This window comes from Gobio gobio, assembly GCF_949357685.1.
Source record: "Gobio gobio genome assembly, chromosome: 3".
Lineage (NCBI taxonomy): Eukaryota > Metazoa > Chordata > Actinopteri > Cypriniformes > Gobionidae > Gobio > Gobio gobio.
In genome coordinates, this window is record NC_137099.1 from 30,601,542 (window position 1) to 30,616,385 (window position 14,844).

General features: G+C 37.9%; 1 long non-coding RNA gene across 1 annotated transcript; it reads left to right on the forward strand.

Moving 5' to 3' along the window:
- The first annotated feature begins 13,190 nt into the window (after positions 1-13,190).
- LOC307123369 lies at positions 13,191-13,500 on the forward strand. The gene is made up of 2 exons (XR_013816158.1): positions 13,191-13,304; positions 13,450-13,500. It is a non-coding gene; the product is annotated as an uncharacterized lncRNA (long non-coding RNA).
- The last annotated feature ends 1,344 nt before the right edge of the window (positions 13,501-14,844 follow it).

Below are 14,844 nucleotides of genomic sequence, written 5' to 3' on the forward strand. Positions count from 1 at the left end.
ATTCCATGTGACGATATTAGGTCTAAAGTATGATTATGGCGATGAGTGGGTCCTGACATGTGTTGCCTAACTCCAATAGAGTTTAGAATGTCTTTAAATGCTAATCCCAATGCGTCTTTTTCGTTGTCTACATGGATATTAAAATCACCAACAATTAGTACTTTATCTACGGCCAGTACTAACTCTGATAGAAAATCATCAAATTCTTTGATAAAGTCTGTATTATGCCCTGGTGGCCTGTATACAGCAGCTAACACAAATGTTAAACGGGTTTTATCATGTACACTACATAACGTTACATAAAGCACCAAAACTTAGAAGGAATTATATTTGAAACTAGACTTCTGAGTAATACTGAAGATATTATTATAAATTACAGAAACCCCTCCTCGCGGCTCATGTTTATAACAATAATCTTGGGGGGTGGACTCATTTAAAGTAATATAGTCGTCAGGTTTTAGCCAGGTTTCTGTCAAACAGAGCACATCTAGATTGTTATCTGTAATGATATTATTAACAGTAAGCGCTTTTGGGCAAAGGGATCGAATATTCAGCAACCCAAGCTTTATCAATTGTTCATCTGTATTATATAATTTGTTTATTTGTTGGACATCAATTAAATTTTTACTGTTGAATAGTTTTGATGTTTTTTTGTATTTACTAATTCGGGGAACAGACACAGTCTCTATATGATAATATCTAGGTGAAAGAGTCTCTATGTGCTGGGATTTATCTGACTCCGGTGACGTGAGACAGCTAGCAGACGGTCGGTTTAGCCAGTTTGTCTGCTTCCTGACCTGGGCCCTAGTGAGTCAAGGTTTAGCTCTAAGACTATGTGCCAAATTACTAGAGAGAAGAGCGGAACCACCCCAGGAGGGATGGATGCCATCCTTCTTCAACAGGTCAGGTCTGCCCAGAAAACTTTTCCAATTGTCTATGAACCCTATGTTATTTTGTCTATGAACCCTATGTAACCCAACTTACCACAATTGTTTGCTGGACACTATTTACTAATCCAACTAATGAACTCAGAAAAACCCGGGTGCAGAAATGACAAGCTAACAGGCTAGCGAAATGCTAACGTGTGATGGTGATTTAGATTAAAAGCTAGCGATGTTAAATTTAACGTGATAGGCAATATTTAAACAATGTATGGTGATGAGTAAGTTATATTTAGCAGTAGAACAAAGAAAATATATCAAAATAGAGATTCAAACGCAAACAAGGCTGTACAGAGCTACTCACAAGGCAGGAGGCAAACAGGAGACAGGAGCAATCGATCAGGAGCAATCGATCACGGTGGCAGATGACCCAGCAGCTGCACCTGCTGTATCAAACAAGAGACTCTAACTTTGTCAGAACCTACACTGCTCACCAGTACATTGACAAACTCAGTGGCGGCTGGTCCATAGAGGGCGCTGGGGCGCCGCCCCCATCAAAATTCCAGAAATATACATGCATACAAAAATTATATAAAAGTGAAATAAAAATAAAATAGTTTACTCATACGACGTGCCAGCTGTTAGTAAGATCAGCATTTAATAAAAACTGGCTTTGATTGGTTAACTATTTTATATGTTTTTCAGTGTGTTTCATGCGGTTTCAAGGGCGAGGGACGCCGGACAAATGGATGTCTATCTGAGTTCAAAAATCTACAGGCAGCATGTGACCTGAAGCTGGTCTCTAATTGGTTTCTTAAAGATCCTCCTCCGGACGCAGGTCGCTGCGTCCCCTGGCGAATCAGAATTGGATGCGTGTTATTTTATCCAATCTGATTGGTTCTCATCACCTGTCATTCAACTTTATGCTCTTGGCCACTAAAGCGAAAGTGCGCGGGCGACATCGTCCCTCCGACTCCGCCAAAACCTTAGGATGATCACTTTCGTAGAGATGGCAGCAGTTAAACCAAATTCTTTCACAAGGCGTTCATTGGAAGAAAAATAAGGATAAAGGATCCCGAACCGGACCAACGCGATTTACAAATCCAGCAGCAGGCCAGTGACAGGACGCAGCTGCACTCGGAGCTTCACACGCTTGTTATGAGAAACGTAGGTGGCTGGCTGGATGTGTTGTTAGCAATGCCCTTTATTGCTTTCCCTGTCTTTTATTTCAAAGTGTCGGTACTGAAGTTTTGTGGACAACAACGGGGGTAAGAGACATCAAATATATAACTGAGCAATGTAAATGTCATGACACTACTGAGATGACTGACTTTAATTAGAGAGTTAATGAGAAATTTGCTGGCCAGAAAGAAAGGAGAGCAAAATTTATGTTCAAGTAGTCAACATGCTAGTCTGTTGTTGCTGTTTTCTTTTGTTTTTCCTTTCTTCATTCAGTTATATGTGGGAAATGAATGTGTAAAAAGATAAAAGTGAAGACACTGTTTTCTCTTTAATGCTTGAATTTAGTCAACATGCATCTTGATACTGCCCCCCCCCCCCCCCCACGAAAAAAAAACGCCCCCCCAAAAATAATTATCACCAGCTGCCACTGGACAAACTACACCTGAAAACAACACCTACAGACTTAAGGTCACTGTCAATGTTGGGCATAGGCGAGGTAACACCCAGATCAAGATACATACCCCAGATGTGGTGGCCTACCACGACAGCAACACACAGCTGTACCTGGCCCCCAAGCCTGTGCATGTGTACTTTGACCAAGGACATTCACTACCTCTGCCATAGCAAGTGGTGCAACACTGAAGGAACCTGCAGTTTGCAGCCCATGAAAAGCGACACCCAACACCCTGCCGAGGCCACGCCTCACATCCAAGTCATCGAAACTCAAGCGGAGATGGTGGTCTTGTGGGTTAAACAACTGAACTGATAAACAGCGGGTAAAACAACCTCACACAGCAGATCACAGAGACCAGAAGGAGCAGACACATGCTCAGAGCCTCACCAATCAACTAGAGACTGAGGCTCAAACCAGAAACAAAGACTTGAAATGGCTCAGACAGCTGTTTAACCATGAGAGCAGCTGGACAGATCAAGCACAGGACCCATGCAGAACTGTCACTATGGCAAACGCCAAGTACCAGACAAGCCACTGGGCGAAGCCATGGAAGACAGCGCGTCCAACCTGCGCACACCACAGGATGTCCCACAGCCGTCGACAACAACGTCCTCCGCCAAACCCTTCACACAGGTGTCGAGTGGAGGCTGCACAAGGACAGCTGGACACGACTATCTCAGGGTTATAGGAGCTGCTGACACCAGCAAAATAGCCCGCTGAACAGAACTCACCAGAGGAGTACTGCAAAGGACAAGCTTCCAACTCCTTGCCCCACACAGCTCAGGCAAGCTCACAACAGGACTGCCAAAAATATCTATATTTAAAACTTTATCAAGTAAACTTTCGACCGACCACCTTCCCTGTTCAATTTATGGAAAAATTGTTGAAAGTTCCCCTGCCGATCGAAAGACTAACGTGACCAGGTATGCTCGTCATGACGTCACGTACGCATCTTGAGTTTCACTTTCAACATTCAACCCTTTTTCATGGAAGGCGGTCGGTCGAAAGTTTACTTGATAAAGTTTTAAATATGAATATTTCTCTCACACAAACGCAACAATTCGCTTCAGAAGGCCTTTATTAACACCCCGGAGCCGCGTGGAGCACGTTATTTGATGGACAGGTGCACTTTTTATGGACTTCAAAACAGAGCAACTATGAATCAAATTCTAATGCTTGGATTAGCCTGGACTTTTGTAATATAACTCCGATTTTATTCGTCTGAAAGAAGAATGTCATATACACCTCGGATGACTTGGGGGTGAGTAAATTATGGGCTAATTTTCATTTTTGGGTGAATTATCCTTTTAACTTTACTTTAATTATAAAAACTATAAATTTAGTTAAAACTACATGGCAGCCGAAAATATAACTGGCCTTTCCTGGTCAGCTTCCAGATCACAGTAGGTTTTGAATTGTCTACATGTGACTTTTGACATTGTTTGAAACATATGCTGGCATTTTTAATGAATGTAATAGACCTATTTTTTATTTGTATTTATTTATTTATGTTTATTTTTTGTGATTTCAGGTCATGTGGAAAGACTGGAGATCTACAACAGATGAGCATTGCAATGCAGGTGTGGAATAGTGCACTGTTTTTCTCATTCAACAAATTATTTGTTTACATCTTATCATGCAGCTGTTTTGTACAGTATTTTGTTGTAATTGTAACTAGAATCATTCAGAAACATGGATTTTCCTATCACTGCTATCCTGACCCAGAAGGTAAACTTGTACCCCTTCCTATACCTACTAGACCATGGTCCCATCTGGGGGTAGATTTTATCACAGACTTTCCTTCCTCTGACTCTCACACGTGTGTTCTGGTCGTCGTTGATAGCCTTACGTCTGGATATCACCCCCAGTCCAATGGCCAGACTGAGCGAAAGATACAAGAGGTCGAGAAATACCTTCGGTCATATAGCCATGATCATCAAGACTGCTGGAGCAGGTATCTACCCTGGGCGGAGTATGCACAAAACTCCCTTCAACAGTCCACCACGGGTCTCACGCCTTTTCGGTGCATACTCGGCTTCCAGCTGCCCCTGTTTCCCTGGTTAGGTGAGCCATCCGACGTTCCAGCAGTCCAGCATTGGTTCCAGGAGAGCGAGAGGGTCTGGGACTCAGCACATGTCCATCTGCAAAGGACTGTTCGGAGACACAAGAGCCAGGCCGATGCAAGAAGATCTGCTACCCCGTCATACCAACCTGGGCAAAAGGTCTGGCTTTCCACCAGGGATATCCGTCTCCGTCAGCCTTGCCGTAAGCTGAGTCCCAGGTACATCGGTCCGTTCGCGATACAGAGGCAGATCAATGAAGTTACCTATCGGTTATCACTCCCTTCACATTACCGCATCTCACCTTTATTTCATGTTTCTCTGCTCAAACCTTATATTGATCCTCTATTTCCTCCCTCCACAGGGTCTGGTGCTGATGACGTACCTCCTCCTCCTGTGGACCCCGCAGACGAGAACATCTATCGTCTCCAGGACATTCTCGATTCCGGGCGACGGGGCAGTCAACTAGAATATCTCGTGGACTTGGAGGGTTTTGGCCCCGAGGAGAGATGCTGGGTTCACTGTGATGACATACTTGACCCTACGCTCTTACAGGACTTTCACTCATCTCATCCCAGTCGTCCGGCGGCTGGTCATCCTGCCTATACCAGATAAGAGACTCAGTCAGATCCATTCAACCGTTATTGCTCTCATTATACCACCCGTCCAACAACTTACCTGCTGTGACTGTTCAACTGTGCTTTAATAAACCGCATTACAAACGTACTCCTTTCTAGGAGCTTTCCTATAGCTCAAACAGTAGAGCATGGCGCTAGCAACGCCAAGGTCATGGGTTCGATTCCCAGAGAAAGCAAGAATTGACAAAATGTAAAATGTATACCTTGAAAGCAATGTAAGTCGCTTTGGATAAAAGCGTCTGCCAAATGCATAAATGTAAATGTACTCCCTTTATGTTGTTCTGTTGCCTGACAATATGGACAGAGCAGGTTTTTAAAATAACTCATAAAAACTTTAAATTTGCAGAGATTAACTTGAAAATTAGTTGATTTATGTGTAATTTTTTTTTAGTTTTTCCACAGTTTAATAAATGATTATTAACAGTAATATACTGTAATTTGATTAATTTTGACTGTAAAATATTGTCTGTATTTTTGCGGATTATTGCATGTAATTTTGTGAAAAGGGTTTTTACTGTAATTTGACTGAATCCGTCTGGAAACTCTGCTGCCAGAGATTTACCGTTTTTTTTTTACAGTGTACAAATACCACAGTAAAACTATGGTTACTGAGGTAAAACCATGGAAAGAGGTGTTTATTGTGCTTTAACAACAAATACCACAGTAAAACTATGGTTACTGTGTCAAAACCATGGCAAGTGTTGTGGTTACTGTGCTTTAACAACACATACCACAGTAAAACTATGGTTACTGTAAGACCGCATGAATTCGCTCCAAGGATCGGTAGCGAACCGCGGTGAAGGCCGCACGCGTTCAGTGTTTCAGCTGGAAGAATGGATTTGATTATAATATTCTTTATCTGACTCCATTTATCATAGTTGTCGCATTTAGAAGAGAATCCCAACCGGTTGTTTGGTCATCTATATTTGATAATTAATCACACATTTGATCGTTCCGTTTTAACCCTTTGTTACAATTATAACGTTCCACATTGGAGATAGTTAATAATTACAGATTAATTCAGAAAGGATCAAAATGTAACAATTTATTAACAATCAAGTAAATGTAAAATGTCAATTACATCATAGACATAAATCTCTTCTAAATGGAAACACAAATTCTAGTTATGGTTACACTTAAAATAGTTTCAAATGGATGTAAACATAAACCCTTAATTATGCTCAGTAGGCCTCTGCCTAGAATGTTACCTGTGAGATAGAGAGAGAGAGAGAGAGAGAGAGAGAGAAAGAGAGAGAGAGAACTAAAGCTCTCTCTACAGAAAGCCAGAGAATCCAAAAGAGAGCGAGCTACCGTTGAAATCCTCTTTTATCCTCTTCCCTGATGTCACCAAATTCAAATCTGACTCTTTTAAAACTGACCAATCAGACCAAACTGTAAGACGTTTGAAAGTAACCAATCAGACAAAACTTCCCCCATTGAATCAAAGGTGTAAAAACCTTTTTGCCATCCAACCATTATTTTGTTCTTCTAACTCCAACTGGCCCTCTGATGGCGTTAAGGGGGAGGGGGTTGAGTCAATTTCAATATCTTGATCACGACGATGGCTGCTAACAGCAAAGCAGATGATTTTGTTCTATTTGAAATATCTTTGATTATGTTCTACCTTACAGTTCCCCGTTTGGCACCATTGGCCACAATCATTGAGTCCAAAGGTGGCATTGTCCACAAAGATATGCTTTCTGTTGTGTGTAGATGTTATTCTTCAGACTTCTCATCCAGACTTGTTGCAAAAGCAGCTGATCAGTTTTCAGTCTTTGTTGTCCTTGTAGCCCTGCATGAGAACTTCATCATTGATATGCAAAACGTCCATTGAATACTTCACACCTCAAGAGCAGTCACTCTTTTTGAGGCAGGACACAGGAGCGAACTTTTGCTGCAGGTATTCTGTGATTAAAAGATCATTTAGCACAACAAAGAGCAAAAGCATACATGGCATTTTTCATTGGTCAGAAGTCTGATGTGGTCATATTAAAATAGTCTCTGGCAATAAGCCCTTAAATCAATATACTTAATAAAGTGGTCAAGGTTTGAGAATAAAAGAAGATTCCACAAGCTCGTACATTTTTTCTGGGAACATTGAAATAAAATGCATTATAATAAAACAAATCATTGTTGATTTTAAGTCCCCCTTTTCATGAGTATTAGCAAAATATTCAGTGTAACCAAGACTCGGAAATCAAACTCAAAGTTCATCTAACTTTCCACTATTTTGGTGGTAGTGGAATTTAAGCATTTTGGTCTGAATTTCTCAAAGGAAATGTAGCAAAAGTCAGTGCAATTGATACATTAAAAAAGATGGTATGCATCAATAAACCATATAAGAATAACAACAAATCAATCACATTTATGAAAGCATACATATATATAATAACCACTGTGTTTGTTCAGGAATCTTCCAATGTAATTAATGTAGATCTAAATATGATTAGTCATTCAATAATGGGTAATCCTGGAAACTGTGTGTGTGTGTACTTGTCTACCTATCTAACAGGGGACCTTGGTGTCGTAACACACTCACTAACAGGGGACCTCTGAGCCAAGAGGGGAAATTTTTCAGGTCCCCTGTTGGTCATGCTTTAAATCATGTTAAAATCAAGTAAAAACACTAAAAAAACGCTCTGGTGATTATTTTTTACCTTTGACCAAGTGGGGACCTACAAGTGTGTGTGTTTTAATCATGTGAAAATTAAGTAAAAACACTCTGGTAAGTTTTTTTTAAAACTTATGACCAAGTGGGGACCTAAGTGTGTGTGTGTGTGTTTAAGATCATACTCAGCAGCTCCCCTGTAGGCTTGAGCAGGAACTGTAAGGGCTCTTAAACACACGTCGTTCACACTCCTCTATTGTTTGAATGGCCTGCTGTCCCAGAGAGGCTGCTTACTAAAGGAACAAGCATTACATCTCTTTACTAGATACCCTGACTAGTTTCAAACTTTGCATTACATTACAATAAAATTCTACACAGAATCCAAGAAAAAAGGATTTAAAAATCGAAACAACCAGAATGTAATTAGAAGTTTTGTTTTTGTATTTTTTATTTTAACATATTTTAATGACAGTAGCCTATATTCATTGAACATTATTTCATTTATCAAAATAAACAGAAAATAGTACAAACTTTACTATTCTTTTAAACTAGTTTTAAGACATTATTAAAAAAAAAACATTTTAGCTCCAGTATTTGTATAAATAATGTGTGACTTTTGCCCCATGTAAAATGGGGTGTAAAAGGCCCACCTTACCACCTTATACATTTATTATAATAGAGTTTTTTTAACAAACCACTTTTGATTTATTTATGATTTACAAAATGACTCGGTCCCCTGTTAGATAGTAAATCACGACACCAGTGTGTTTGCATTGTCATTTCTTGCCATCATAAACACACTGTAGATATTTAGAGTTTTTATAGCAATAACTGAAAGCAGAAATAGTTTTCTAATGTATTAATTGCAGATCATCTTTGAATAGTGATAATGTTAAACACAATGACTTGGTCCCCTGTTAGATAGTAAATCACAACACCAGTGTGTTTGCTTTGTCATTTCTTGCCATCTCAAACACACTGTGGAGATTTAGAGTTTTTATAGCAATAACTGAGTTTTAAGAGTTAAATCAAGCAAAAATAGTTATCTAATGTATTAATTGCAGATCATCTTTGAATAGTGATAATGTTAAACACAATAACTCGGTCCCCTATTAGATAGTAAATCACGACACCAGTGTGTTTGTGTTGTCATTTCTTGCCATCCGAAACACACTGTAGATATTCACTATATATATTGAGATAACTCAATTTTATGGTGACTTGCATTAAAATGTTTATCCTTCTCAATTAAATTATGTGAACTGAATGACTTTTAACATTGACACTTTAGTTGTTTAACCAACTGATGATTTTCAAGTCAGCAATCAACACACAACTGAGTTTTGACCTCCAAAATCTTATTATAATGTATTTTTATGGTAAGTATTGGTGTTTTATGTTTTAAATCAAGCAGAAATCACTCTTTAAGGAAACAATTGCAGGTCACACTTTATACAGTGAACATTGGATGGTAAAACAAGACACCTGTTTGATTGCTTTGCCATTTCTTGCCATCACAAACACACTGTAGAGATTTTGAAGGTCAGTTCAAAATGTTCATCCGTCTCAATTAAATTATGTGAACTGAATGTCTTTTAACATTGACACTTTAGTTGAAGATTTTCAACTCAACAATCAACACACAACTGAGTTTTGACCTCCAAAATCATTATACAGTGTATATTAAATTTAAATAAAAAATATAAAATTTCTTTACAAAACAAGTTTCACTCTCCACTGCTTATTCATTATTGTTTATGTGACATGGTCCATGTTTACATTACAGTATAAAATTGTCCCTAAGTTTTCCCCTTTTATATAGATGGTAATGACTAAATATCCTCGCACAACGAAATTTTCACACGTTAAAAAAAGTTCAAGCACGTTTACACACAGCCTCTGAAACTTTCCTTCGTCATAAAAAAAATCTGATCAGGTTCAGTTTTCTGCATTTTTCGCATCCATAGCAAGCATTTTAAGAGGGGTTTCAAATTTCTGTGTTATTCATTTTTGTGTTAAAATTTTGAACATAAGTTGAACAGTTTAAAAAAGAAAGTGTGAACATTCAAATTAGCCTTTATAGTTCATAAAGTTTTGCTGGCGTTTGTATCTAATTGAGAAAAGAATGAATGTAAATTGAAAGATGTCATCATTGAACGCATTTTGTGCCAAAGCAAATAAATGATCCATAGTTTAGCCACATAGGCTGATGTGATCCCTGAGTGAAGAGTTTTGAAAAAGTGATGAGTATTCAGAAATGTGTCCTAGCAGACGTTTAAAAAACCCTGTAATATCACTATTAGTAAGGGATCACTGTATAATATTAGTATTTAAATGTGAGATATTTAAAGTGAACCTAAAGTATACTTGCAATAGTGTGATTTTAGCACAATTAAATATACTTAATGGATGTTTCGCAAAAGCGTTGTTTAGTGATATTGCGTCCTTGTGTTCCTGCTCTACGTCATCATCAACTGTCGAAGTTAAATTACAAAACTCAAGAACACATGTACAGAGGATGCACAAAAGTACCCGGATGTTATAAGATATATAAGTATATGAAAACAATGTCTACAATAATATGAAATAAATGTTTTAATAGGCTATGTTTGTGTTTTTTTTTTGTTAGCCACTATATAATATGCTGGGATGGTTAGTTGAGCAACAAGTTTGCAGCACATCTCAATTTCTGTTCTGTGTCCTCACAAACTTCTGAGCTCGTACTTTCAAGATCACATAGCAAGACTGGTCTCCACGAAAACACAAGTCCCTTCTTTGCATTCCCAGAATTGCGAAACAGCCATCATTAAGAAATGTGCATTGTGCAATAAAGGAGTACTCCAAGAATAATTATAAAATTTATACCAGTAAGTCTCACGCAGGTCACTAGGGTTTACAATATTTGATGCTTTAATACTATCCAAAAAAAATTGTTACGGCCATTTCACACTGAACGCGACAAAGTGAAGTGAATCGTTGATGAATGGAGGTTTAACACCGAACGCCACTCAAACCATCATCGAGGACTTGCTATGATTATATAATAGGCAGACATGCATTATTTCTAGTGATTTATGATTATGTAATATAATTGACCGATCCAGAGCGAATGCGATCTCTGACTCATAACACTCACATACGTGGAAGAAAACGGACAGTTGTCTTCTGATAGCATATAATGGTGGAAAAAGAAGTAAACTTGAGAATTACATATGGCATATCTTGCTTTATTATGCTGAGATTGATCGAGCCTGGTATAAATAACTCCATACAGATCTATTGTTTTACAAAAATAATCTATTTACAAAAGGAGAAAACGTGTGTACTTTAATGTAAACTTGGACCATGTGACATAAACTGAAGTTAACAGCAAAAAAAATACTATAATGCTGACTGTTGTTAGTGTTTTTTGTTGTATGAGTTAAAAGTGTATATGTTGGGTGAATCCTCATTGTGTTTTGGAAGAATGAGTTGATTTAAGACATCAATGAAGTGTTTTGGTAGTTTTAGCACATTTTGAACGTGAAATTAACTGCTTTGCTAAGAAAAGAGAAAGGTGTCCTAGCGATTGTAGCTGAGAGATAGACGTCAAACAGACTCAAACAAAGACCCAGAGTTCTGTGGTGTTACAGTGCTGTAAATGACAGCAAAGTTTCTTTATGAAATAACAGGTACAATGGCAAAGATATTTCTGCAAAAACTCCAAAGTAATGTTCGGTTGCAGTGAGAAAGTCACAGAGAGACAACTAAAAAAACTCATGCTTATCCTTAATGTGTGTATTTAGCCTAGTGTAAATCAGTTTGCTTACACATCCCCCAAACCCCATTTACATATGAATACAGGAAAGGCCAAAGCCATTGTCTCACAGGTGAGGAACAGGCCTAACAGAGCTGTTACCCACACGTCACAGAAACAAATTTCTTATCCAAACTAGAGAAAACGCTGGGATTTACCTGGGAAAATTAAATCAATGTACACTTTTTCCAATCCCTACGACACATTTTTCAATACTTGGGTCACTTTTTTAAAATTCTTCACACACTTCTCCAAACTGAATTTCAGCTTGGCACAGCAGTTATTTTAATGTTCAAAATGCACTAAAACTGCCAAAAAGGATTCTGAGGATTCAAAGGAATCACCCAACAAACACACTTTTTCAATCATAAAACACAGACCTAAAACACATGATCATTACACAATGTTTTCTTTTGTAAAATTTTCTTTTCAAAACAAGACTTACACTATAATTCACTGCAGTTTATGTTACATGGTCCTTGGTCCAGTACAGTATAACATTATTCCTAAATGTTTCCCTTTTGAATGGATGGCAATGCAATTTAAAAACTAACACCAGCTAAATCTATTTGTTTTGATAGTATTTTAGATTTTAGATTCAAAATATATTTCAATATGGTATTACTGTCGAAATGTAGCAAATTTCAATTTTTTTTTTGTTTTGTGTTAAATTTTGAACATAAGTTTAACAGTTTTGAAAAGAGAATGTAAAAATTTTCAAATTGGCCTGTATAGTACATAATGTTTTGGTGGTGTTTGTGTCAAAGTCAGAAAAGAATGAATGTAAATTGAAAGATGTCGTCATTGAACACATTTTGTGCCCAAAGCAATGATAAATGATCCAGAGTTTAGCCACATAGACTGATGTGATCACTGAGTGAAGACAAAAAGTGAACAGTGAAAAAGTGATGAGGATTGAGAAATGTGTCCCAGCAAATGTAAAAAAAATAAATAAATAAATAAAAATAAACTGATGACATGTTTTAATTTGTTTTAAAAATTTAATTTAATTAAATATATTGTCATCTTATTAGAAGTGATATTTTCTTGGTGTTTAGCCCCACAGCTTTCTGCATATCGCTTTACGTTTTTTTTTTTTTTTTTTTAATTGCATTGGCCAATATTAAATTGATATGTTAAAAACTGTGAATCATTTTTCATTGCTTTCACACAAAATGCATTCAATGACCACATTTTCCAAAATCCACAAACACTTTTGTTATTCGTACCTAACTATCTGCAAAATTATATATTTTTAGCACATTCTTTGAATGCTAACACACTGCTTTCAGAACTGATCAAACACATTCAAGTCAGAACGATGATCAACTCATTTCTGCAGGAATTATACTGAAATATAAAATCTTAAAATCCAAAGGGACCCACTTTATATTAGGTGGCCTTAACTACTATGAACTAACATTTTAATTATCCATTTGATACAATGCACTTATTGTGTACTGTAAAGGCCATCAGAGTAGTTAAGTATTATTTTGATTATAGCTACGCTATATGGTTTTATTATTACGGTATCAGGCCTTTATTTTGATAACCAAAGAAACCGGAAGTATGGTGACGGAAATGTACCTGGCGATCGGCGAAAAGACGAAAGGAAAGTAGGAAAAGGTTCACGGTTAAAAACAGTTAAAACTACAAGGTTTAGCTTCAGTCAATTGGAGAACAAGGTTTGTAAAGAAATATATTTGAGCTATTGGAAATGTTTATCATAAAATGTATAACTTTGTAATGCTATCGGATTGAAACTAATGTAATGAGCTGTGTAACGTTCGAAATGTGATGGTAATGCATGGTTTATTTGTTTTTACTCAGCTCTTACGTTGGTTAATGACAAGGACGGCAATAAAATTCACTTAACCATCAGTTCTGGCCTTCTCAATATTGATTGGATGCTACAGTAAGAGCTTGACCACCGCCACACGCTGCACAACGGGGCTGCAAGATCCATCGGCAATTCCCGTGAAATCCAGCAGAGGGCAGAAGTTGGTCAGAAAATAAAACAGTTCAACGAAAGGTGCTCAAAATGGAAGAATCACAGGCTGCTTCAGTAAGTCAAATGGACATAAATGAACAGATCACAAATTTACAACAAAAAATTCAAGATTTGAAAGACTCACTTAAAGACGAAAGTGAGGATAGACAAAACATTATGGATTCAATCAGGTGCAAAGAACGAATCTTAACAGAGCTTCAAGACAAAGCTCAAAGCATGTCAAGGTTGCCAAGGCGTTCTGAAAGAGTTAAAGTACCAACAGAAAGGATGATAACATTCCAAAAGGAAGAAATGAGTAAAAGGGAAAAAAGACTAACAACTCTTTATGAACAATGGAAAATACAGGTACGCGAAACAAGAGAAAGGTTAAAGTTAGATATCACAGACAAGGAGATGTCAGAACTCGCGGACATAATAGAGAAAGGGAGAGATGATGTATTGAAGTTATATTCAGAAATAAGAAACCAAATGGCACCATCATCTGACATAAGGAGAAAGATTGATGCATGCGATGCAATAACTCGTGACATCGTAAGGATAATTCTGGAAAGATTAAGTGGTGTTGATGAGGATTTTGACGCAGAGCGCGAAAGAATTCGTTTACGTGGACTTTTAGAGCATGAGTATGCCCAGTCCATATACGGCTCAACCGCAGGTTCAAATCGCAGCCAACGGTCCTCAGCTTCACAGCTCACAGCAAAACGAACCGATGCAGCAGCAGAGCTAGCTGCAAAAGAAGCTGAATATGAAATCGTACTAGAGGAACAAAGACAACAGGAAAGGATAAAAGCTCTAGAGGAGGAGCACAAGAAACAAATGGCAGCTCAAACATCAGAGTTGGAACGCTTGAAAGCACAGAGGGAAGTGAAAGCAGCTCGAGCCAGGTTTGAAGCATATGACAGAGAGTTATCACAGGTGGATGATGTACAGTCAATTAAAAGTGAACAGGTGAGCCCATATTCCACACCCACACCAGCGCTCTCTTTCATTCCTGTGCAAACAGCTCCCCCTAGTGTCACTCAACTAGCTCAAGCAGTGCAGGATAGCATTCAACTGAACAGACTTCCCACGCCAGAACCAACAGTGTTTAGTGGCGACCCTATAAGCTTCATTGAATGGAAATCCACTTTCATATCACTGATTGAACAAAAGGGCATCTCAGCAGCAGACAAATTGTACTATTTGAAAAGATACGTAACAGGCCCAGCTCGAAA